Below are 24,975 nucleotides of genomic sequence, written 5' to 3' on the forward strand. Positions count from 1 at the left end.
ATTATAAAACACAATGTAATGACAGATCCTACAGAATAAAGAAATTCATAAGATTTGAGATACTTTATGCAAATATATTTGGCAATTTAAACTAAATGGAAAAAAATCTTTGAAAATTACCATTTACCAAAACTGACATGAGAAGACATAAAAATTAAAGTATCCCTACACCTACTGAAAAAAAAATAATCTGTAACAAATAACTTTGTCACACACATGCAAAAATTGTAGGTCCCATTGTTTCAATGGAGAATTCTTCAAAACATTTACAAAGGAAATAAAACCAACCTTACACACATATTTCCACAGATAAAAAGGAAATAGTTCCCAGTTTGTTTTATGAATCTAGCATAACATTAATTTGGAAACCTGAGAAAGATGTTACAAGAAAAGACAATTATAGGCCAATCGCTCTTATGAACACAGATGGAAAAATTCTAAATTAAATATTATACATCAAATCCAGCAATATATAAACCATCAGCATTTTTGCATTTGCCAAAGAAATGAATATGTTTTCATATCCAAATTTTTGAAACACAATTTATCACCTTAATAGTATAAAGTAGAAAAATCATTTGAAATTCTCCATAATTAAAAAATAATAAATTCTAAATATTATTCATGATAAAAACTATTACCAAAACTATGAATGTGGAAAGAAATCCCTAATTTATTAAAGGCTATCTCCACAATGGCTGTAACAAACATCTTTTGTAATGGTGACATACTGGATATTTCCCTTTTGATACTGGGAACAAGAAAATTATACCCTCTATTAATTTTGTTCAACATTTTACCTGACAATATAAATAGTGAAAAAGGCAAGGAGAAAAAAAAGATGAAAGAACTTGAAAGGAAGAAATGAAACTATTTTTCATAGAAAATCTTAAATAATCTACAGATAAACTATTTTAGTATATAAATACATTTACAAGGTAGTTAGCTATGAGTCATCAATTGTATTTCCATTTACCAAAATATAAAATTTGAAAAAATGATTCCACTAATATTAATATCAGAATCAATTGTCCAGGAATTAATCTACTAAATAGAGTACAGAGCTCAAAACAGTAACCTAGAAAGCATTATGAAGAAATTTTTGAAAATGAAGATATTAGTTACCTGGAAAAGGTTAGGAGGAAATTATCCTAGGAAGGAGTTGAGAGGGATTCTGGGTTTCTAGTAATGTAATCCTGACCTATGTTGTTGTTACTTATGTTTATTGTAAAATTCTAGCCTATTTTTCTTTATATTTTGTGATATCCATTGAAATGTGTATTATGTGCTATTCATTATGATATATATTTATAATTTGTGAATATTTTTCTATGCATGTGAAACAATAAAACATTTATTTTTAAAAACTGACTTAACAATATATTTTATTAAGATATTCTAGGATTTGTGCATCCTATATCTCTTGACATGCTGTCTATATTGATTTTCTTATTTGAATACTTTTTTCAAAAATATTTTCAGTATATGCTCTGTATGTCAAGCCAATTGAAGCTGAATGTGCCTGGGAATATTTTTTTTAATATTCTCAGTGTTCAACAGCATTTTAGTTGGATATAAAATTCTGCATCATAGCTGTTTTCCCTCAATACTTTAATAATATCCCATTATATTCTTACAACCAGGTTACAGGTATCAAAACTTCATAGAAAGGTAATTTTCAGTCCACTGTAGGTGATCAGCTCTTGTTCATTTGCTGTTAGAATTTTTGTTGACTTAACCTAACTGAAATAACTACAGAAGGCACATCCTTTTCAAGAACACACAGGATGTTTTACAAAATAAAATAACCATATACTGACCGTAAAGCAAGTCTAAATAGATTTCAAGGTATTTAAATCATTTAGATATGCCCTCTGGACAAAACACCTCCAGAAAAGCATTATATTTTATTTCTTTGTTTCAAATTCTACAAAGGAAGGATGTCTAATTTCTCTTATTTCTGATAAATGTCATGTAGTGTTAAATTGGTTTAGCCCTTCTTTTCTGGCCTCTTTGTGTCATAGCCCTTACGGTTTTTGTTTTTGTTTATTTTTATTGTTCTTGTTTGCTTGTTCTTTTGGTGAAAGCCTACTTTTTTCCCTCAGTTTTTAAAGTTTGTTTCTAAAGTACTAATTGACATTGATCAAGCTAATATATTTAATGATTGTATCCATCTCTCATCATTTCCCCAACCCTAGGTTAAATTTTTTCAAAGTTGACACTGGTGGTTAATTTCTTCCATTGGTTACATTTACTCTGCCTTAGAGAGTAGTGAGACAGAGACTAAGGAGTGGACTAGAATTTGTAATTCAACAAATAATGAGGTTTGGGAAAGACAGTGGCTATAGAAATGTAGATAAGAACGATACATGTCAATACAATGCTTACTCTTTACAATTTAGTCACTGATCAGATATGAGTTATGAAAGAAGCAATGGAAAAAAGAGAAATTATGAGAAAATGGATGTAGTCTTAAGTTTGACACTGGATTTCTAAACCAAAGAGAATATCATTTACTATAATGGAAAAGGGAAGAAGAGATGACCTTGGGTGGGTGAAATGAATTTATAGTGAACAAGAAAAGATCAAGCTCTAGGAAATGTCTCCCAGACTCAAATTAGAGAAATAAAATGAACCAATGAAGAGAACAAATTAAAAATGTCAAAAAATAGAAACAAAACTGGAAGCCTGCAATGTCACAGAAGACAAAAAAAAAAAAAAGATTTCAATGAATATTGACTATAGCAAATAGATACTTATCAACATATAGAAAATTTGATTTGGTACAATAATAATTATTTAGCTTAAAGAATATTTCTGACCAAAGAACAATAATTTGGATCAAATGTCATATTTTGGTAAATACTTTTCTAATTCTATTTTTTAAATTACATTTCAATCTAGGTGAGATGGCTATAATTCTTAAATCACTTCCTACTATTTTCTAGCTACTCAATTAGATTTTTTTTTTAATTTACACATTGTGTTTGATTTAAGGCTTCTATTTCTAAAGGAAAATATTTTATGAGTAACCTAAATTTAACTGGGGCCCTGTGGTCCAGTCTCAGGATGGTGTCATATTAAAAGAAACAGTTGGTTCTGATCAGTAGACAGAAAGGAACTTAAAACACTTCAAATCTTTTCTGAGTCCTTTGGACCTTTATGTACAGGAAACCATTTTTATAATTTTCTCTCCCCATCTCTGCCTTCTCAGTATCATTTGCAGGACTCATAGCTGTTCCCCAATAACTTTATTTTCCACTCTTTATTTCCCATACCTCAAAATTATCCAAATTTCAATCCTCACAAGTTGTATCTCTCCTCACCCTGCTTTTTTTTTAAACATCTTTATTGCAGTATAATTGCTTTACAATGGTGTGTTAGTTTCTGCTTTATAACAAAGTGAATAAGCTATACATATACATATATCCCCATATCTCTTCCCTCTTGTGTCTCCCTCCAACCCTCCCTGTCCCACCCCTCTAGGTGGTCACAAAGCACCGAGCTGATCTCCCTGTGCTATGCAGCTGCTTCTATTTTACATTTGGTAGTGTATATATGTCCATGCCACTCTCTCACTTCATCCCAGCTTACCCTTCCCCCTCCCCATGTTGTCAAGTCCATTCTCTACATTTGCATCTTTATTCCTGTCCTGCCCCTAGGTTTATCAGAACCATTTTTATTTTTTAGATTTCATATATATGTGTTAGCATACAGTATTTGTTTTTTTCTTTCTGACTTCACTCTGTATGACAGTCTCTAGATCCATCCACCTCACTACAAATAACTCAATTTTGTTTCTTTTTATGTCTAAGTAATATTCCATTGTATATATGTGCCACATCTTCTTTAACCATTCATCTGTCGATGGACACTTAGGTTGCTTCCATGTCCTGGCTATTGTAAATAGAGCTGCGATGAACATTGTGGTACATGATTCTTTTTGAATTATGGTTTTATCAGGATATATGCCTAGTAGTGGGATTGCTGGGTCATATGGTAGTTCTATTTTTAGTGCTCACGGAACATTCTCCAGGATAGATCGTATCTTGACACAAATCAAGCCTTGGTAAATTTTAGAAAACTGAAATCATATCAAGTATCTTTTCCAACCACAATGCTATGAGACTAGATAGCAATTACAGGAAAAAGTCTGTAAAAAATACAAACACATGGAGGCTAAGCAATACACTACTAAAAAACCAGAGATCACTGAAGAAATCAAAGAGGAAATCAAAAAATACCTAGAAACAAATGACAATGAAAACTCTGACAATGCAAACTCAGATTATTTTTAAAGTCTAACCTCTTTTCATTGACTTCTACCTGTATCATCTAATTATTACTGGGAGGCAATCATATACTATTGATAACATTAATATAACTTACCTCTTTTGAAAGTTTGCAAGAATATACTCGTGGATGTTTTTTTCTTTTTATTACTATATCACACCTCTGAAATTATATACCAAGGGACAGAGTTGTGTACCTGTAAATAACAGAGAAATATATTAGTAATATTATTAGAAACAAATTTAAGGAGAAATATATGTATCTAAAATTATTCTTTATTGGAACAAGAGAATTAAAAGATAAACTAAATATAATGAAATCATTGATTAGGAGAAGATTGGGAAGGAAAAATATTTGAAAAATAAAACAGTGTTGAGCTAGTTTATATTATGTTTTTTGGGGAGAAAGTATATTAGCAACAATAAACTAAGTGAATTTTTAATAATTGAAATAAGGTACCACGAGAAAGAAGTCAAGAAGTAAATCAGTGAAAATACAGGTAATGAAGAAAATTACATGATTCAAACTTAAACAAAACTTGGATATTTATTCTATGTAACTGGGACAGAAATTATATGATTTGGAGAACAGAGTACAAGGAAGAACAGATAAAATAGGCACAAATAACTTATTGTTACACTTTAATATCAAATAGAAAGGATAGAGAAGAAGTTAAAGAGATATTCTTATGAGATCTCTTTACAGGCCACATATGGACTAAATATGTCAGAGAAATGTTTGCCTTATGGTTGCTTTAATTTCTGGTCTCAACAAGAACAATAAAAGAATATTTGCACAAGTAATTGCACAAGTCACTTAACATAAAAATTCAACTTATAGCTACTGATCGGTTTTGTTTATAGAAAAATAAGTTTAGAATAATATAAAGTTATGGTGAAACAGGCATATAAGTGTATGTGTTGGTGAAATTTGAAAGGAGTGGATCATGCTTTGATAACTTCAGTAGTTGCTTCAGGAAGATGAATTTTTATTTAGGAATATAAAATATAAGATAAAGGAACAAAAGCAGTAAAATATAAAAAAAACAGAATTCCATACAAACAAGTATAAAGAGAAAAAAAATTAATTCATCTATCAAGTGAAAAGGAAAGCACTTTTAAAATAGGGATATTTTAAAAGTAGAGGACACATAGAGTGGGAGAGAGAAAACCCAGGTTAGACAGAAACCTAAACAAATTGAAAAATAGAAAAAATGAGAAAAATATTAAAGAAAATATAGTACAACAGTTGAAAACTATAACTCAAATGACAAAATACCACAATCATTTTTCAAAATGTTCTCACCAATTCTGTGGAGGGATGTTTCAGGATATTTGAATTTATTAACATAGGGAATGGTAGCAAACAAATTCATGGAAAAATATATAGTTAAATATTTCTGCCTATTTGGTTTGAAATACTCCTCTAAAAATTAACAAAAATGATTAGTTTCCATTTCCCATGTGTCCTATTGCTCCATAACAAATTACCATAAATTTAGTGATTCAAAATAATATCCAATTATTAATCTCACAGTTTTGTAGATCAGAGGTCCAGGCAGACTCTACTAGATTCTTTGTTTATGAACTCACAAGTTCAAATTCAAGGTATCAGTAAAGCTGATTTGTATGTGGAAGTTCTGGGGGAAAAGTTACCTCTAATCTCATCCAGGTTCTTGTAAGAATTCAGTTCCTTATAGTTGTAGGAATGAGGATCTCACTTCCTTTCTGGTTGTCAGCTAGGGGTCAAGCTGGGGACATTCTCTGGTCCTTGCATGAGGCCCCTTCCGTCTTCAAAGCCTTTACCAGTACACTAAATCCTTCTCATGCTTCAAATCACTATGACTTCTACTGCAAGCCAGAGAAGACTCTGCTTTTAAAGAGTTAATTAATTAGATTAAGCCCACCTGGATAGAAAGTAAGACTCCTGCTTATTTTCTAAGACAAAACTTAAGATGGTTTATCTAATAAATTAATTGTGATTGAGAAGGTGTTTTTATATTTGTACCTAAATTATTATTTTTTTTCCTCAAACTTTGATGGTTCTTTCACTCTAAGAGATTTGTCCTGCTGGGAATAACTACCGAAAGGAAATAAAGGAAGTAAATAACTGGTGGTTGCCTATAGCAAGTAGGAAAATAAAGAACAAAGTTCCCTCTTGTAACAATACCTGGTGCTAACACTTTACGATAATCCTTGACTAAGTATGAATGTTTAAATGCATGTATGCTAACATTTTATTTTATTTGAGCCTTTGATATTACAAAATAGTTTTGAAAGCTTAAAAAACACACACCTGTTTTAATGTTTTTTTTTTTTTTTCTTTCGGTACGTGGGCCTCTCACTGCTGTGGCCTCTCCTGTTGTGGAGCACAGGCTCTGGACGCGCAGGCTCAGAGGCCATGGCTCACGGGCCCAGCCGCTCCGCGGCATGTGGGATCCTCCCAGACCGGGGCACGAACCCGCGTCCCCTGCATCGGCAGGCGGACTCCCAACCACTGTGCCACCAGGGAAGCCCCATACACCTGTTTTAGAATAGCAAAATTAAGAGCTTCCTCAGTAGCATATTGTTCCCCACTTATATTTGGAAAAGTATAGTTTCAACTAGGAAACCTCAGTAACAGAGCTAGAGTTCAATATGAATAAGGAGATTTAGCAGATTAATAAATAAATACCACGTAGAGATTTCAAAGATATTAGTTTTCCCTTTCCTTCTATTACTACTCTTTTACTAGCTGTTTATTGGCTTCCCTTTCTTTGCCTGTTCATTAAATGTAGAATTCCTTCAAATGTATTTCCTCTATTCATCCTGTCCCTGGATAATATCATTAACATTCTCTTGGAAGTGATTCTTCACATCCTGAATATTCTTCTGAGGCCTGTAACTAAATGACCATATAATTCAGTCTCACAAAAGAGGGAAATTGTACCATTTGCACCAACATGGATGGACCTGGAAGGCATACTAAGTGTAATAAGTCAGTCACAGAAAGACAAATACTACATGATTCCACTTGTATGAGGTACCTAAAATAGTCAAACTCAGAAGAAGAAAAGACCGTGGTGTTTGCCAGGTGATGGGGAGTTACTGAATAAGTATAAAATCACGGTGTTAGGGAACCAGGTCAACTTGCCAGACATGTAGCAAGCCAAACACTGAGATGTGGAGGTTTACTGCTGCTACAAGACAGCCAAGCAAGAAGGGAGAACAAGTCTGAGATCCACCCCCACGAAGGCGAGGGAGTTGGGATTTTATGGGATAAGCAGGGTGGTCTTAGGCATGGGGAAAGGTGATTGGAGATAGGGAAAAGGTGGGGTAATCGGTGCTCTACGCAGGGGCATGGGAGTTACATGCTTCTGCTATTCAAATTGGAGGCATGTTCCAGCCCTCTGATGTCAAAAGCCCATTCATTGAACACCTGCGTGGGCCCAGTTTTAGAGTCGGTGGTGCCAACCAGTCTTAGCTGGCTTACGCTGCACAGGAGCTGACTCCAAGTTCCTGTAAAACAACTGGGCTGTGTGAAGCTGCGAAGATGTCTGTTAAAAAGAAGGGAAAAAAGAAAAGCAAAATAACTGAAGTGAGGTTAATCAATGAAGACAGGTGACGAAAGCAGAAGGGTTTCAACAAGCTGTTCCCCCTGTCTGTTGCTCTGCAAGACAAGCTCAAGAATTTCTATTAGCCATCAGCTTCTCTTAATTCTAGGGGGCATGGTTTCAATTGTTGTACAAGATGAGTAAGTTCTAGAGATCTGCTGTACAACACACCGCCTATACTGTCAATACTATACTGTGAACTCAAAATCTTAAGAGGTTAGATCGCATGTTAAATGTTCTTACCACAGAAAACAAACAAACAAAAAGATACACAAGGAAACTTTTGGAGGTGATGGCTATGTTTATTATGTTGATTGTGGTGATATCTTGGTTGTATGCATACGTCCAAACTCATCAAATTGTATTCATTAAATATCTGCTTTTTATATCACTTATACCTCAATAAATCTTTTTTAAAATGAAGGTAAAAGAAAGACATTTTCAGATACAAAAAAGACACTTGGGGACAACTGACATATATGAAAAAAAAAAGTTGACTAATATAACTAAGCCCAGGGACAATCTGATTTCAAGTAAATGTGATTTCAGGATCCAAATGAAAAAATTAGAATTCAGCTTATCTCAATTTGTTATCTCTCCTTCCACTGGGTTGGAACTATTTTCACAGAAATACTCCCCTCATGCACAAGACTATACAATATCTCACTTCAACTTAAGGCCAAGAAAAAGCTTTCCATCTTTCACAATCAAAATCAAAGTCCTGCACCAGGTTCTCTTTAGCCCAGAGTAGGTTCTGGCACTGGATTCTCCATCTCAATGAGCACAGGCAAATGAGATAAACACTAATTTGTGGCCCACTTATCAGTGGTCTAGAGTGTCTCACCTTGGGGGAAGACTGGGATGCAGATTACAAGGATTCTGATTGTGAAGTGGAAGAATTTGAGTTATATAAATAAGGATTTCTTTGAGATCACCTGCTCTAGAAACTTCCTAAGCAATAATGGCTCATTACTTCTTGGATTGACTCTAAATCAAGATAATTAATAAAACATATGACAGTCTATATTAATTGTTCTACTTCCCTGCGTTGCTGTTTGGAAGTACCATGATCGAAAATAATGCAGAAGCTCCGTCTCCTGATACCTGGGGTAAATTGGCCTGAATTCATATCAGTTTGCTTTCTGTACCCATTTTATATCCTGCGAGTTTCTAGACTGCTGTGTAGAGGCATAGAATAGAGTGAATTGGCCCTAACTTGCCTACAGATTATAGCACATTCATTTAGGAAGGAATTTAAGACCCTCCACTTTTTGGTTTCATCTTGCCCTTTTCCAGCCCTTACTACTATTTTCCCTTTCATGCTCCAGTCACAAGAGAATTCTTGTATTTTTCCCCCTCTGAATTTATACAAATCCGTCAATACATGCTTAGTGAGTGAATAAGTAAATGAATATTTCTTGAAGTTATTATTCATTTTAGGTTCCCTTTGCACTTAAGATGATTTTATACTTTTAGAGTTAAATGCATTCCTTACAACCTTTCTAGACCCAAATTAAATGCAATTTCATAATAAAGCTGCAACACTTCCCCCCGCAAAAGGTTTTTCAATTATTTTGCATGTCTACATATATGTGTAGGTATATATATATTTGAATATATATATTTAAAGATTTATTTGATTCTACATCAATTATTTTTGCTTTCTGCTTTTTCATTATCCCCCTCCGAAGAGTAAAATGTACACTTGGTTCATTTCTTTACTACTGTAGCACCTAACACAGTTGTTGCTCAAACAAATTATGTAACGGATAAGATAGTTGTATAATTTAGTATTGTTCATATATTATTTCCTACATATATAGGTCAGTTTTGTTTCCTAACTCTTCTCAGTTGGAAGCCATTAAACAGTACAGAACTATATTTATTGTATAGATTCAAGCATGCAGTGGACACAAATAAGTAATTTTTCACCTCCCACTTATTAGAATCCTGACCTACCAATTATCTGGTTTTATATCAGCCTTAATGGTATTGGAAAATACCCCTTCTTTGCAACTCAGAATATGAGATTATATACCTGATGTATCTTAAGCCTGTCTGAACAAAGACCCTATATATATTATTGTTTTTTTCCAGATAGCATTTAGAAATAAGTGTTTGTATTTTTTTTTATTGGAGTGAAATTGCTTTACAATGCTGTGTTAGTTTCTGCTGTACAATAAAGTGAACCAGCTATATGTATACCTATATCCCCTCCCTCTTGGACCTCCGTACCCCCACCATCCCACCCATCTAGTTCGTCACAGAGCACTCAGCTGAGTTCCCTGTGCTGTACAGCAGGTTCCCACTAGCTATCTATTTTACACATGGTAGTGTATTTATGTCAAACCTAATCTCCCAATTTGTCCCACACTCCTCTTCCCCCACTGTGTCCACATGTCTGTTCTCTACATCTATGTCTCTATTCCTGCCCTACAAATAAGTTCATCTGTACCATTTTTCTAGATTCCACAGATATGCATTAATATACAATATTTGTTTTTCTCTTTCTGGCTTACTTAATCTCTAAAATATACAAACCGCTCATGGAGCTCAATATCGGAAAAACAAACAACCCAATTAAAAAATGGGTGGAAGACCTAAATAGACATTTCACTAAAGAAGATATACATATGGCCAAGAGGCACATGAAAAGATGCTCAACATCACTAATTATTAGAGAAATGCAAATCAAATCTATAATGAGGCATCACCTCACACCGGTCAGAATGGCCATCATAAAAAAAATCTACAAAAAATAAATGCTGGAGAGGGTTTGGAGAAACGGGAACCGTTTTGCACTGTTGGTGGGAATATAAATTGATACAGCCACTATAGAGAACAGTATGGAGGTTCCTTAAAAAACTAAAAGTGTTGGTATTTTTGCATAAAATAAACCAATTTCTACTTACATGGATGGAAGGAATACTCTAGAAGAAGGTAAATAAACAGACATTCAAAACATTCTAACAAATCTAGTTCGCCTTTTGCACAGATTTGCAATATTTTATTATATAATGAAATGAAGATGTATTTTAAGTCAGATTGCTAATGTTTGGACAGCATGCCTACATCAGAAGACGTGTAGTTTAGAATTCTGTTTATTTTTACTTTTTAAGTAAAAATACTAATTGAACTGTGCTTAATTATTTTTTTATCCAAAATACATAAAACTCAAGATGGATAATGTTTTCATCTGTGGGAAATAACTTGCTTTTCTTGTACTGATAATTAAAGGTTATAGCAACCATTGAGAAAAAATGACAGATTAAAAAAATAATAATCCTTTATAGCAATGAAAACTTTAATCTGCTACTTGAAAGCAATAGAACAGCAAAGGACAAGATCATATCAGTGTGGTCTTTAGAATACAACATTCAAATTCACTAAGTGCTTTATGTTTTGTCTGAATTCTAACTCAATCTTTAGAATCTATAAAGATAATAAACAAATCAAAATATGGCTTCTATTCTATCTTTGTCAGGTGATTAAGTATATTTAGAAAAATGTAAAATAGCACAGACTTCACAAGCAAAATTCATTTTCGTATGTAGAAAAATATTTCATGAAAATGATGATTCTTCTTTTGTATAAAATCACTGCAAAAATGAGAAAACTCATTTTAATATTCCCCATTGAATGATACCCCAGTCCTATGATTCCAATTGCAAGTTAAGTGAAATTCAGGGAATTTCAATAGAAGATTGAAATTGGTCTATTGACCAAGATTCAATAGAAGGAATGGACTTTCTTTTTCCGGCACAGACTGTCAACACTTTACTCTCCATCAAATATGTGGGTCAGTCTAAGATTTCAACATAATTATCATTTTGTATGTGGTTACTTTGGGTGACATGTTTGGCTTTTATTGATATTTCTAAACAGATTAACTAAACGAAAAATTTTAAAAACCATAATGACAAATATTTTTAATTTGTCTAATTTTCTTTTCAATCACCTATTTTTTCTAGATATCATAGATAATGTTATCAACTTTTACATATTTTTGCCCAAATTGAGGATAAAATAAATTTGCCACCACTTTATCTTCTTTTTCTTTTGGGTTAATTTTCTACCTAGGTATTAATATGAATACTATGAAAGAACAATAACTCCTATAAACCATAGATTGCTCCATGGATCTGCAACAAAACCGTCTTTTTCAGAAAAATATCACCACTTAAAAGGGGATCTGTAAAGAAACTTGCATGGATTTGGCATGCAATGAAGCAAGCTTTTCATAAACAAATGGTTCCCCAGTACATAAACTCATTAATGTCCTTCATAGGAACACTAATAAAAGTAAATCATGAGATGAGAGATTTGGGCATTATAACAGACCTTAGGGCCATGTTCTATTCCATCACCTATGAGTTTCACCTTCTTATTGATGACACTGAGTAGTGCATATTCAATTTCTAGCCATTTCATCAACAGATATTACTTGTGACTAAGGGTTCCATTTCCTATTCCTACCCCATGATATTCCATTGGCTCAATAACCATCATTTCTAGGAGACCATGTAAGCGCTTTATAAAAGTGAATTAGACACATTCATGTGCCTGCATGTTTAGGGTGTCATTGACTTTTTTTTAAAAACCTATAAATAAAAGATCCATTTGCTCATTATTATTATTATTTAGAAATACAAAATGATTCAGTTATTTCTGCACTACTATTTCTGTTACAAAAGACCACTTCATCCTGATGAAACACATGGTGATTTAGGACAGAATAGCAAGTAGGTTTCAAAGCTGTCATGTTTGCATTAACCTCTTCCATATTTTCAAATATATCTCTCTTCTATCACCTATCCCTCATCTGCTCTCACATTAATTTCTCATTCTTCATATATTATGAATATTTACTTAATAATTAAAAAGAGCAGAAAGGAGCCAACTGACGGTTTTATATGCATTGTGATCTCTCAAATCTTGCTCAATAAGTAAATATCTTGCTAAATAAATAAATTAGGCCTCACTTGATCCAGAAACCATGGATTGGTACTAAACATGGGGACAAATGTAAAAAGAACATCCAGTTCTTGTAAAATACAGAAAGTACAAACACAAATTACAAGATCTCATATTTTAAAGGCTCAAATTTCCTTAAAATTTATGTGATTTACTAATTTCCTCTAGAATTTCTTGTAGAACAGTAGATAAAAATTGGATACGTAGTAATTTTAAGGCTAAACTTTATTTTTACCTTAATATGAATATATTTACATTTTCCTCAGTTCCATGAATGTCATGGAATCTCAGTAGGGAAGTGACTTTTCAAAGTAAGCTCTGGGCAGGGAGCCACAAGGAAAACTACAGTGGCACAGATATGCTGTGCTTCTAAATGTGGAAGATCAGTTGCATGGTACCATGGGATGTTTGATTTAAACATCAATGAACTATGTAAGACAAGGTATATTCATCAATATGAGTTTTTATTTTAACTTTAGGAATTAGATGTGAAATGATGTTCAGGTTTATTAAATAAATAAAGGGAAAGCTGTCAACTAGATGTTGAGGTTTTTATTTTTATTCATTCTGACAATATCCCTCTTTAGTTGGTATATTAAGACCATGTACATTTAAAGTGATTATTGATATAGCTGGATTGATATCTACCATGTTTGTAGCTGATTTCTATTAATATCATTTGTTCTTTGCCCCTACCCTCTTTTTCTGCCTTCTCTGGTTTTGACATTTTATATAATTCCACTGTATCTCCTCTCTTAGAATGATGATTATACTTAAAAAAAAAAATTAAGTGGTTGCCCTAGGGTTTGCAATATACATTTTTAACTAATCTCAGTCTACCTTTGAATGACACTTTAAATAAATCAAATAACACAAATATCACTTCACACTTGGTATGAGTACCCTATAAAAGTATTTTCGATTCCTCCCTCCCATTCTTGGATACTGTTGCCAATAATGTCACTTATTTATATGCTATAATCACCCAAAACATTATTATTATTATTTTAAACAAACTGTTATCTTTTAGATCAACTAAGAATAACAAAATAAAATATTTTAACATCTTTATTGGAGTATAATTGCTTTACATTGCTGTGTTAGTTTCTGCTGTATAACAAAGTGAATCAGCTATACGTATACATATATCCCCATATCCCCTCCCTCTCGTGTCTCCCTCCCACCCTCCCTATCCCACCCCTCTAGGTGGTCACAAAGCACGGAGCTGATCTCCCTGTGCTATGGGGCTGCTTCCCACTAGCTATCTATTTTACATTTGGTAGTGTATATATGTCCATGCCACTCTCTCACTTCGTCCCAGCTTACCCTTCCCCCTCCTCGTGTCCTCAAGTCCATTCTCTATGTCTGTGTCTTTATTCCTGTCCTGCCCCTAGGTCCATCAGAACCATTTTTTTTAATTCCATATATATATGTTACCATACGGTATTTGTTTTTCTCTTTCTGATTTACTTCACTCTGTATGACAGACTCTAGGTCCAACTACTTCACTACAAATAACTGTTTCATTTCTTTTTATGGCTGAGTAATATTCCATTGTATATATGTGTCACATCTTCTTTATCCATTCGTCTGTCGATGGACACTTAGGTTGCTTCCATGTCCTGGCTATTGTAAATAGAGGTGCAATGAACATTGTGGTACATGACTCTTTTTGAATTATGGTTTTCTCAGGGTATATGCCCAGTAGTGGGATTGCTAAGAAAATAAAAAATAAATAGAACTACCATACAACCCAATATAAAATATTTTATTTTACCTTCTTTTATTCCTTTGATGATATTTTTCCTTTCTTTTATGCAGATCCAGTTTCTGACCCATATAAATTTTCTTCTCCCTGAAGAACTTCTTTTAACATATCTTGCAAGGCAGGTCTACTGGCCAGGAAGGCTCTCAGTTTGTTTTTGTCTGAAAAGGTCTTTATTTCTCCCTCACTATTGAAGGATAATTTCACTGGATATAGAAATCTATACTTTGATTTTTTTCTTTATTTTAAATACTTTAAATTTTCACCTCACTCTCTTTTTGCTTGCATGATTTCTGATGAAAAGTCCATTGTAATTTTTTTCCTTATTTCTCTATAAGTAAGGTGTCTTGTTTACTTTGGCTCCTTTCAAGATGTCTCTTCATCTTTGCTTTTTTGTTGTTTGAATATGATATGACTAAGTATAGAATTTGATATATACCCTCATTGCTGTTCTTTTAACTTCTCAGGTTTGTATTTGGTGTGTGTTATTAATTTTGGAAAATTCTTGGCCATTATTAACTCAAATATTTCTTTTGCTCCATTTTCTCTTTTTTCACCTTCTGATATTCCCCATGGCCAGCTAATATTCTACTAAAAAATAAAATAGAATATAAAATTAAGTAAAATAAAATAAGGAGCAGCATTGCAATGGTTTGAATATGATTTGATCCATTAAAGAAAATAATCTATCTGCATAAAGGTTCATAAGGTTTATAGGTAATATGTAATTTAGAATATTTTGAACTAAAGGGTTTTTTGTTTTTGTTTAGTGTTTTTCAATAAAAGTAAACTGAATTTGAATATAGACTTTTCCCTAAAGAATTGAAATAATTATCATTGCTTCATTACTTTCCTTGCCTTAATTTTCTTATCATATCTATGTATATGGAGATTATAGATCTGTAATCCTTAGTACAATTCCTGATATGATACATATCTTCAATGAATATTTGTTCTCCCTTTCCTTTTTGTAATCTGGATGCTGGTCCAAGGATATGGTTGCTGTCTAATTTCTCAAACATGTCAAGGAATGGAAAGTAAACTGTAGTACATTATTATGTCAAGGCCAGCAAATATATCATTTTATAAAACTGACAATAAAAAACTTCTCTTTAAAAATTACAAGGTTACCTTTAAGGTTTGAAGCCAACATCAACAATGCACTGCCAGCTTCTGATTAGTTTATACAGAAGTATTTAAGAACAAAGAAGAGGCACACTGTACCACACAAAAATTTGCACATGAAAGTTTATTGTAGCTTGATTCGTAATTGCCAAAACTTTGAAGCAGCCAAGAGGTCCTTCAAAATGTGAATGGAATACAACAGATAAACTGTGGTACATCCATACAATGGCATATTACTCAGGGATAAAAAGAAATAAGCTACCCAGCCATGATAAGACATGGAGGAACATTGAATATATATTACTTAGTGAAAGCAGCCAGTCTGCAAAGTCTGCATGTTGTATGATTCCAACTACCTGACCTCCTGGAAGGAGAAAAACTATAGGGATAGTAAAAATAAAAAAAATCAGTAGTTGCTAGGGGTTGATGTGGGAGGGGTGAAGAGGTAGAGAACAGGGGATTTTCAGGGCAGTGAAACTATTGCGTATGATACTCTTATGATAGATACATAACATTATACATTTGGGAAAGCCCATAGAGCTGTACAATAAAAGAGTGAACTTTAAACTATGGGCTTTAGTTAACAATAACATATCAATATTGGTTCATCAATTTTAATAAAAGTACCAGGCCAATGCAAGATGTTAATAATAGGGAAACTGGTTGGGGTTTGTGGGGGGGACAGATGAGAAGGGAGAGAGTATAGGGAACTCTGTACTTTCCGTTCAATTTTTCTGTAACCTACAGCTACTCTAATAAATCAAGTCTACTAATTAATAAAGTAAAGCAAAAAATACTGTAAGTCAAGCATATTGTCATTGTAACATGCAATTTAGTTTTTTAAAACATATATAAATTTCCTAATTTTTTTTTTTTTTTTTTTTTTTTTTTTTTGCGGTACGCAGGCCTCTCACTGTTGTGTCCTCTCCCGTTGCGGAGCACAGGCTCCGGATGTGCAGGCTCAGTGGCCATGGCTCACAGGCCCAGCCGCTCCACGGCATGTGGGATCTTCCCGGACCAGGGCACAAACCCGTGTCCCCTGCATCGGCAGGCGGACTCTCAACCACTGCGCCACCAGGGAAGCCACCTAATTTTTTTTCTTGCACATTATTTTTTTTCAGGGTGTTTCTTTTTAATAACTTCTAACTTAGCTTGGCTCTTTTCTAATGGATAAAGCCGGAAATTAAATATGCTTTTATTATTCAGAAGATATGATGTTACAGGGAATTATTAATATTTAAGAATGTATTAACATATTTATATATTGTAATATTAAATGGATTTTTGTTTCCAAACAAAACACAATTGACAGGATAAAAGTAAAATTACCCAGTGATGAGCATCATAATGAGCGATATGGAACTATCTCATTAACATTTTATCCTGTCAACCATAGAGATACTCAGTCTAAAAAAATAAAAACAAAACTTTCTCAGGGCAACTTGAATTACATACTATGGTTTCAATTTGTGTAAAATATTCGGCATTGATAAATGTTCTCAGAACACTCTCTACATTAAAAGTTTGGTGGGGACATAATAGTTGTAACAAAAAACAAATACAGATTTATAGAGAACAGGAAAAACAGCAGTCTGTTGATTTATGAAAACAATGAGTTCTTTAGAAATTATAAATTATTTTATCATTATAGTTTAAATATAGAATACATTTCATTTGAATAATGTTTCATTTTTACATTATTGCATTGAGAAATACTGACCCTAATATTGTTATGGGTTGAACTGTATCCTCCATAAAGATATGTTAAAGTGTTAACCCCCAATACTGCAGAATGTGGACTTATTTGGAAACAGGGTCATTACAGATGTAATAAAGATGAGTTTATACAGGAGTAGAGTGTTCTCTTAGTCCAGTGTGTCTGATGTCCTTATAAGAAGAAGCAACTGTAAGCCAAGGAATGCCAAGGGATAATGGCTGCCATCAAAATCTAGGAAGAGGTGAGAAAGAATTCTCCCCTATAGGTTTCAGAGGGAGCATGGTGCTGTCAACACCTTGGTATTAGACTAATAGCCTCCAGAACTGTGATTGTATACATTTCTGTTGTTTAAGCAAGTAAGTTTGTGGCACTTTGTATAATGGCCCTAGGAAACTAATATAGATAGTAACCTATACAAACTACCTATGCTCTCATTTTTTATCGTAACACTTATCACTCAAAAACCGATATTATGTTGTCTACTTTTTAATCATCTTTCTTTCCTAGTAGAATGTAAACTTCTTGATGGCAGGAACTTTGTTCTTTATTTTGTTCACAAAACTTAGAACATTGCCTGACAGTTGAATGTTTATTAGTAATGATAGGTTTGGTTATTACACAATAATAAGAAACATCCCAATATCAGTAATTTATGGAAGGTTTATTTTAGTGTATGCTATATGTCCTATACAGAGCTCCTCCCCTCATTGTAGTCAGTCAGGGATCCAGGTTGTTGGAAAATCCATTTGATACCTGTCTCCATGGTCATAGAGACAGAAGAAAGGGAACATAGAAAAGCATGACCTGACTCAAAGTTTTTATATTTTGTGTTAGTTGGTGTCTGTTCAGGAAACAGATGCTGAACAATTAAGAATAACTTGAGGAATGTTTAAATACAAAGAAAGGAGAATAAGGAAATTACCAGCAATAAATCTGGAACTGGGGCTGGGTGAGGGAAGAAGAGGTTAGCACACCTGGAAAAAGAGGGAACCACCTGGAGAACTAACAGTGACCTTCCATGGAGAGACTCAGCTAGCTAAGGAGACATCATGGGGAAGAAATCCATAGGATAAATAGTCAGACCCATCTCTCCTTTTTCCTTGCTAACTCTTGCCAGTGTTCTTCATTGGAGGAACTGAACCTAACCTGAAGTCAGAGAGCAAGGGAGCTTTTGGATGTAGTCCTTATAAGTCAGTATCCCAAGTCTAAGCAGGACCAGGAAGGATAGAGAGTAAATTGGAGATGCAGTAGACGATATCTGGCCCATTATTTCCACTTTTGCCATTTTATAATATTTCAAGGAGCAATCTTACACATCAGTCCTTGTCTACTCTCAAATTATCTAGGATACATACCTAAAGTTGCTTACCCTATTTTGTTAGCTAGTAGACACTTTATAAATCCTATAAATAACAAGGGAATCTACTTATCTTTGTGATTCATAATTCCTCATAACGCATAGTCTTATTTTCAATGTTTTTTTGTGAAAAGTAAAAGGTCCTGTTTCACAAGGATGACTATGTTACATAATTTCAAGATTCAGTTCATTGCATAGAAGACAACACTTGAGGGTGATTTCAAGAAATAAAGGGTCCTAAATTAAGTTTGCGTTACAGAGGACCAGCAGTATATTGAATAGGAAACATTTTTAATCTATTTAAGCTATTTTAATTTATTTATCACCTATTATGCAAATATTTTTAACAATCTAAATTTAGATTGGTTTGCAATATGTTTTCAACACAGAGACTCTGATATTATTTCTAGTTATATCTAAGAAACTAGATTTTTGCATTGTCTCTATTATTAGGTTAGTAAGAGAGAAGTATTGGCTATATTGATTTGATTATTTGGTATCTATTAAGAGAATCATTATTTAACCAACTAACAAACCAATGAACAAACCAATATGCTTAATGTTGTGGTAAATTAAAATTAAATGGGACATGATCTCTGTCCTCAGGGGGATCACATGCTTACTGGCCACCAGATTGTAAAGATAACTGTGATATGCAGCAGGATGAAATAAGTATTAATACTACACTAGCCAGTGTTAAGAGATAATTTTAAGTATTTGGAAAGAATGAAGAGAAGTATTTAATTCTACATTGAGAAATAAGGAGAGTGTTCTTAGAGAAAATGGCATTTGATTTGAATATTAATGAACAGGTAGGATTTTACAGTTGAGAAAAGAAGAAAGGACTTCATAGTCTAATATAAGCAGAGGACAAAGATGGAAATAGTCTTTTCAGGGAAAAAATACTAGTACCAAATGTTTTAAATTTTGATGAAGTTCAATAGCAAGGAAGATGGGCTGAAGAGAAAGTCTAATGGCCCCTTCATTTTTGTTTTAATTGATTTATTTAAAAAATATGAATAGACAGTTCAGTACAGGAAAGGGAGAAACAGAAGCCTGCTGAAGCATGCTTGGAAAGATAGAAAATAAAATCCTTACAACCAGCTTTATAACTGCTAATCAGTGGACTGAACAAAGGAATATGTGGAAAAATCTATGAAATAAAGTACGTTTGCCACAAATGTTTGCAATGACCTAACCTCTTAAAAGGGTGTCCTCTTGGCAGTGTGTCAGAGAAAGGATAAAAATGCAAGGAAGCAGATGTGAGTGCTGGAAGGGAGGCATCCTTTTCTGACCACAAGAACAGATTTGCCAAGGCAGGAGAGTTGATAAATGAAGAGAAAATATCACATCTGTAAAGCTGTCCACTCAGACTATGATTATTACTCTAATTTTCTCCCTAGTACACTTCAACACTAAATTATTGAAAGAAAAAAAAAAAACTGTAGTTCAAGTTATTAGGCAAGAACCCCTAAAGTTCTCAAGTAAACCAGTCTGCTGGGATCAGGAGGAATACTTATTTGTTGTCCTTATTAAAGTGGGAAGACCAAATGCAGGGCTCATTCATTGCATTAGTTATAAGGCACAATATACTTCATAATCTACATGAATGCTACCTAATGGAGGTAGCAGTCATGCTCAGATAAAATAGTCTTAAGTCAAAGATGAACTGAGAGAAAAGCCACAATATAGAACCTATTCAAAAATGGAAGGGAAATATAGTAACATATGTTTATAAAAACAAAAAAGCATGAAGAGATCAATTTAGATGATGATTTACTTTAGAAAATGGAGGAAATATTATTCTACTGCTTTGTTCCATACAAGAATTTTTAGAGGTTATTATATGTATGCAATAAGAAATCAAAAGAGGCATTATAATAAAACAGAATGAGAGTAAAGGGAAGTTACTAGAATTGAAACAAGGAGAAAACAGAAACTAATCCAAGAGTATCCCATGGTGGTTTATGATGAACATGGATATGTACTGCCCTTCCAGGAGGGTTTTGATGCACAAACCAGCTTGCTTCTCCCTTCTCTGTGTGATTCACACCATGTCTCATTTAGTGTTTAAGAAAAATCACAGAAAATCATACTAATTTCCACCAGAATTAAAGGGATTTGGTGAGAAGATGGTCATTATGGAGAAGAGAGAACTAAGATTCAGTGCAAAGATAATTAGTATTCCTGAAGGAAATAGGAAAGAATTGGTACAGGAAAGAATCTTTCAAAAATGTGATAGAATGCTCTTGAAGTACTAGAATGCCTGAAAATTCAGATATAAGTTATGCAATATATAAGAAAAATGACAAAGCATAATGATTAAGAAATATCCTGATGAATTTACTGACCTACATGGATTAGAAAAAGAATTCCATAGGGAGTTATCTTGTCCATGGAATTTGCCTCTGAAGAATGAAAACAAAAAAGATTACCTACGTATTTTTGATGGAAAACAATATTCCTCCTATTATATGACTAAAACATAAGCAATATATTCTCCAATACTCAGGAATTATGAAAAGATAGCATGTATATACACTTTCTGAAAAAAATATTGTTTTGAACGCACAGTCCAGCCAATTCCCAGTTTAATCAAAATTAAGAAATTACAATAGGGTAGTTGTGTCATAAAAAACCTGATGGTACTTATTAAATTCTTTTTAACTTCCTATAATAGTGTATGATTCTCTTTATAAGCTTTGTGGTTTTTCTATTATATGTGATCAAGTTACAGTGGTCTGAAGACTCTTTCCTAAGGATGTGTTTTTGTTAAGTTGAACCATATGAAACTGCCCTTTTTGTAGGTCAAAAAATGGTAGAATATAAGGAATTTCATGAGATTCAATTCCACAGTTAGAATTTTTAATTTCAAAAATGTTAACATAATTTTAGGCATCTTTTCCTTTGATGATTTAGGTGAGATTTTTAAAGTTTTTCTTTGTAAGTCTATTCATATGCTACCATCTTTCCCTGAAATCCATGAATTTTTATTAATTAGATTTCTTAATAAGCTCCTTTTTTCAGATTAAAAAAATAAATCTTGCCTGAACAGAATAATTAGGTTAACCTTTCTTTGCTCAAAAGTTCACTTGTATAAGTCATGGTGATTTATAATGACATCAGTGTACCCTCTCAATATTTAACAATTAAATCTATTTTTGTTCTTATCTTCACTTTGACGTAATATTTAATCATTTTCATTATTCCAAGAAAAGTCTTATTGTATGGACTAAATTATCTCCATAGCTAATAATTTAGTCACTTGAAACTAAACATTATTAATATAAATGCTTTATAATTTGTTTTGTTTGCAAATCTTTATGAGGAGATAAAAGCCATAGCTTATTTAATCTCAACATCCTGCTGTTATCAAGAGCTCCTTTTTTGCTAAGGGATTCTGGGAATATGGCGACCTGAGTATATCCTCCTTACTCTTCATTCCCAACTACAATTTACTTCCCTCTGGTTAATCAGGATCCTGCTAAAACTGGAAAACACTTGGAGTGGCAATATCTCTGTTTAATTTTCAAAGGGCTCCCTCAGCAGTCATAGGAAAAAAAAAAAAAAAATCAGTAGAAAGCAGGGACAGAGCCCAGGCAATAGATCCCAGGAAGAGCTTTGCTATCAAAAGTATTAGCACTTAAGTCTAAAAATAACTTCAACAGGAATAAGCATGTTGATGTCCTTGACATTGAAAAAGGTCAGGAGAAAGTCATTAGCTTTTTTGCCTTTCACGAAAGGTGAGATTCCACCCTTACTGATACTCAAAATATAGGTCTCAAATTCAAGGAGGCATCAAAAAACTAAAAAGATAGCATAACTTATTTGCAAAAATAGAAGGTAGAAAACAATTAAGACATGAGATAATGAGAGAGAAAAAGCCTTCACAAATACCATACATGTCACAGGAGAAAGAAAAAAAAAAGAGATTTAAGCTATTTAAAAAGTGAGAAACCTTATTAATTAAGTACTTGAAGAAAGACTTCACTCAAAATAATAAACTGAAACAGAGAACTCAATACGGGAAAAAATGAACAGCAGAGGAAAGAGTGGTTAGGAGTGAACCTTGATATTTAGGTATTTAATGGCTAAAGATAGCCTCTTTAGGACTATGTAATATCAACATCAAAGAAAGTTTCCTCAGTCAGAAGAATCACAGAGTAAGAGAATTTCTATTAGAAACTAATGATCAGAAAAGAAAAAAAAAAGCTAGGAAATGAAGGTTGAGAGAGAGGATATTATGTACACGTATTCTAAAGGCAACACAGAAAAATGAGAGGAAAACTAGTGGATGAGAGGAGAAAAAGTAAAATTATTATAAAGATCATATCCTTCTTTTGAGAGGGAAGTAAATTAAAGTGCCATGGTTGAGTAAAATACATCTCAGAGATGAAAAAGTTATTTTTTCAAAAATTAAGTACTGATCATTCATATCTGATTAGGAGAATAGGTTAAAAAATGGTAACTATTTAAAGAAATGGGAAATTGGAGTAGACAGAAACTAACAATAAACAAAACAAAGTCCCTGCTCTCGTGGAGTTTACATTTAGTGGGAGGAGGTAAAATAAATTCATTTTTAGGAGGTGATATTTCTATGTAGAAAAATGAAACAGCATAAATGATGGAAAATGATGAATGATCAAGGAAATTGTTTCTCACAGCATGGCAATGCTCAAACTGGAAGCCTGTCTGGCTTATTTGGAAAATAGAAAGAAGTCATGGTATCTAAAAAAATGATGAGCAAGGAATTCAAAGATAAGAGATCATAGAAGTAGTAAGGGCAAACATCATGCAGGGTCTTATATGCCATGGTGAAGAATGATTTTATTCTAAGTGAGATGCGAGTCACTGGAAGTTTATGGGCAGAGTAATGAGAGGCTTTACCTTGTATTTTAATACAATTACTCACCTGTGTTGAAAATAAGATTAGAAGTAAAAGGGTAAAGACGGGGTGAACTCCCTTATAGATTTTTTTTTTTTTTAATTTGGTAAGTTTCCCATGTACAGAAATAAGGTGATGACAAATTCCATATGTGCCTAACAATGGTCTCTGCAAGAGAATATTTGCTCCCCAATATTAGTTGCTCAAATTCTTTAGAAATATAGCCCTATATTTTTGGTGGGACACATTCCATTTAGCCTAAAGATAGCATTTCCTCCTATACCTAGCAGCTAGATATGGAAAAGTGACTACCCTCATGCCAGTAGGAGGTAAATGTAAGTGTTATGCCTCTTCTTCGTGAAATTCATGTGATGTCAGGGCTGGAACTACCACCCTGGACCATGAACTGACCCTAGAAATTAAATACATGCAGAGCAGAGCACAGATAAAAGAACCTTAAATAACTACCACAACAGAAAACTACACCAGCCCTGGACTACTTACCGCGGGCTTTGTATTTGAGAAGGAAAACTTCCCTATCTTCTTTTAATCATAGCTATTTGGGGTTTCTCTCATCATGCTGAATATAACCATAACTGATATAATTTGGCAAACGAATTAAAGCATCTGCCTGAAACCTTAGCCAGAGAAAATTTCTCCCAGTACACATGAGCTCAGTACATGGAGCAACTGTTACAAATATTTTGGTCAAACATTTTGTGAGCAATCATAACAGCAAAAATGTGTTTGTAACTACAAATGGACATTTTGAAAAGGAAAATTTCCATTTGTTAATAATCTTTGAGCACGTGAAATTGACTACCAAATTTCCAATTAAGACCTCACAAAAGGATTTATAATCTCCCACCTACCAATCAATTCTAGCCACTAGCTAACTAGATTTTCTTCTCAGGGACACTAGAACAAAGGGAAATGTACATTTTTTTTTCTATTATTAGCATATAATTGATATCCAGTAAATGTTTTAAGCATCAGGTCACTGATTCCAGTTTATTTTTAAGCATTCAGATAGTGTGAACGTTTGATTTCCATGGGAACATAACAAAAAGGAATTAGAAAACGCTAATTTATTTCATTTCATTTTGACTAATTTGTATGACTTAGATATAGGGTTTATGAGCCAGTGCTTAATTTCATGGCTGTCACAAAACTTACGGTTTTCAAAAACAGACAAAGTGTTGCCAAAAATTATAAGTAACAAAATTTTCTCAAAGACAGTCTTGTGATATTCCTGAACATGAGTTTC

At 33.3% G+C, this 24,975-nt stretch overlaps 1 long non-coding RNA gene across 1 annotated transcript in view; it reads right to left on the reverse strand.

Annotated features, from left to right (window-relative positions):
• Nucleotides 1–24,975, reverse strand: part of LOC307181328 — a 592,448-nt gene that overhangs the window by 57,830 nt on the left and 509,643 nt on the right. Inside the window, exon 6 of the long non-coding RNA XR_013826451.1 lies at nt 4,390–4,489. This is a non-coding gene — a long non-coding RNA (uncharacterized lncRNA). The remainder of the gene's footprint in view (nt 1–4,389; nt 4,490–24,975) is intronic.

Source organism: Stenella coeruleoalba (assembly GCF_951394435.1).
Source record: "Stenella coeruleoalba genome assembly, chromosome: 2".
NCBI classification, from domain to species: domain Eukaryota; kingdom Metazoa; phylum Chordata; class Mammalia; order Artiodactyla; family Delphinidae; genus Stenella; species Stenella coeruleoalba.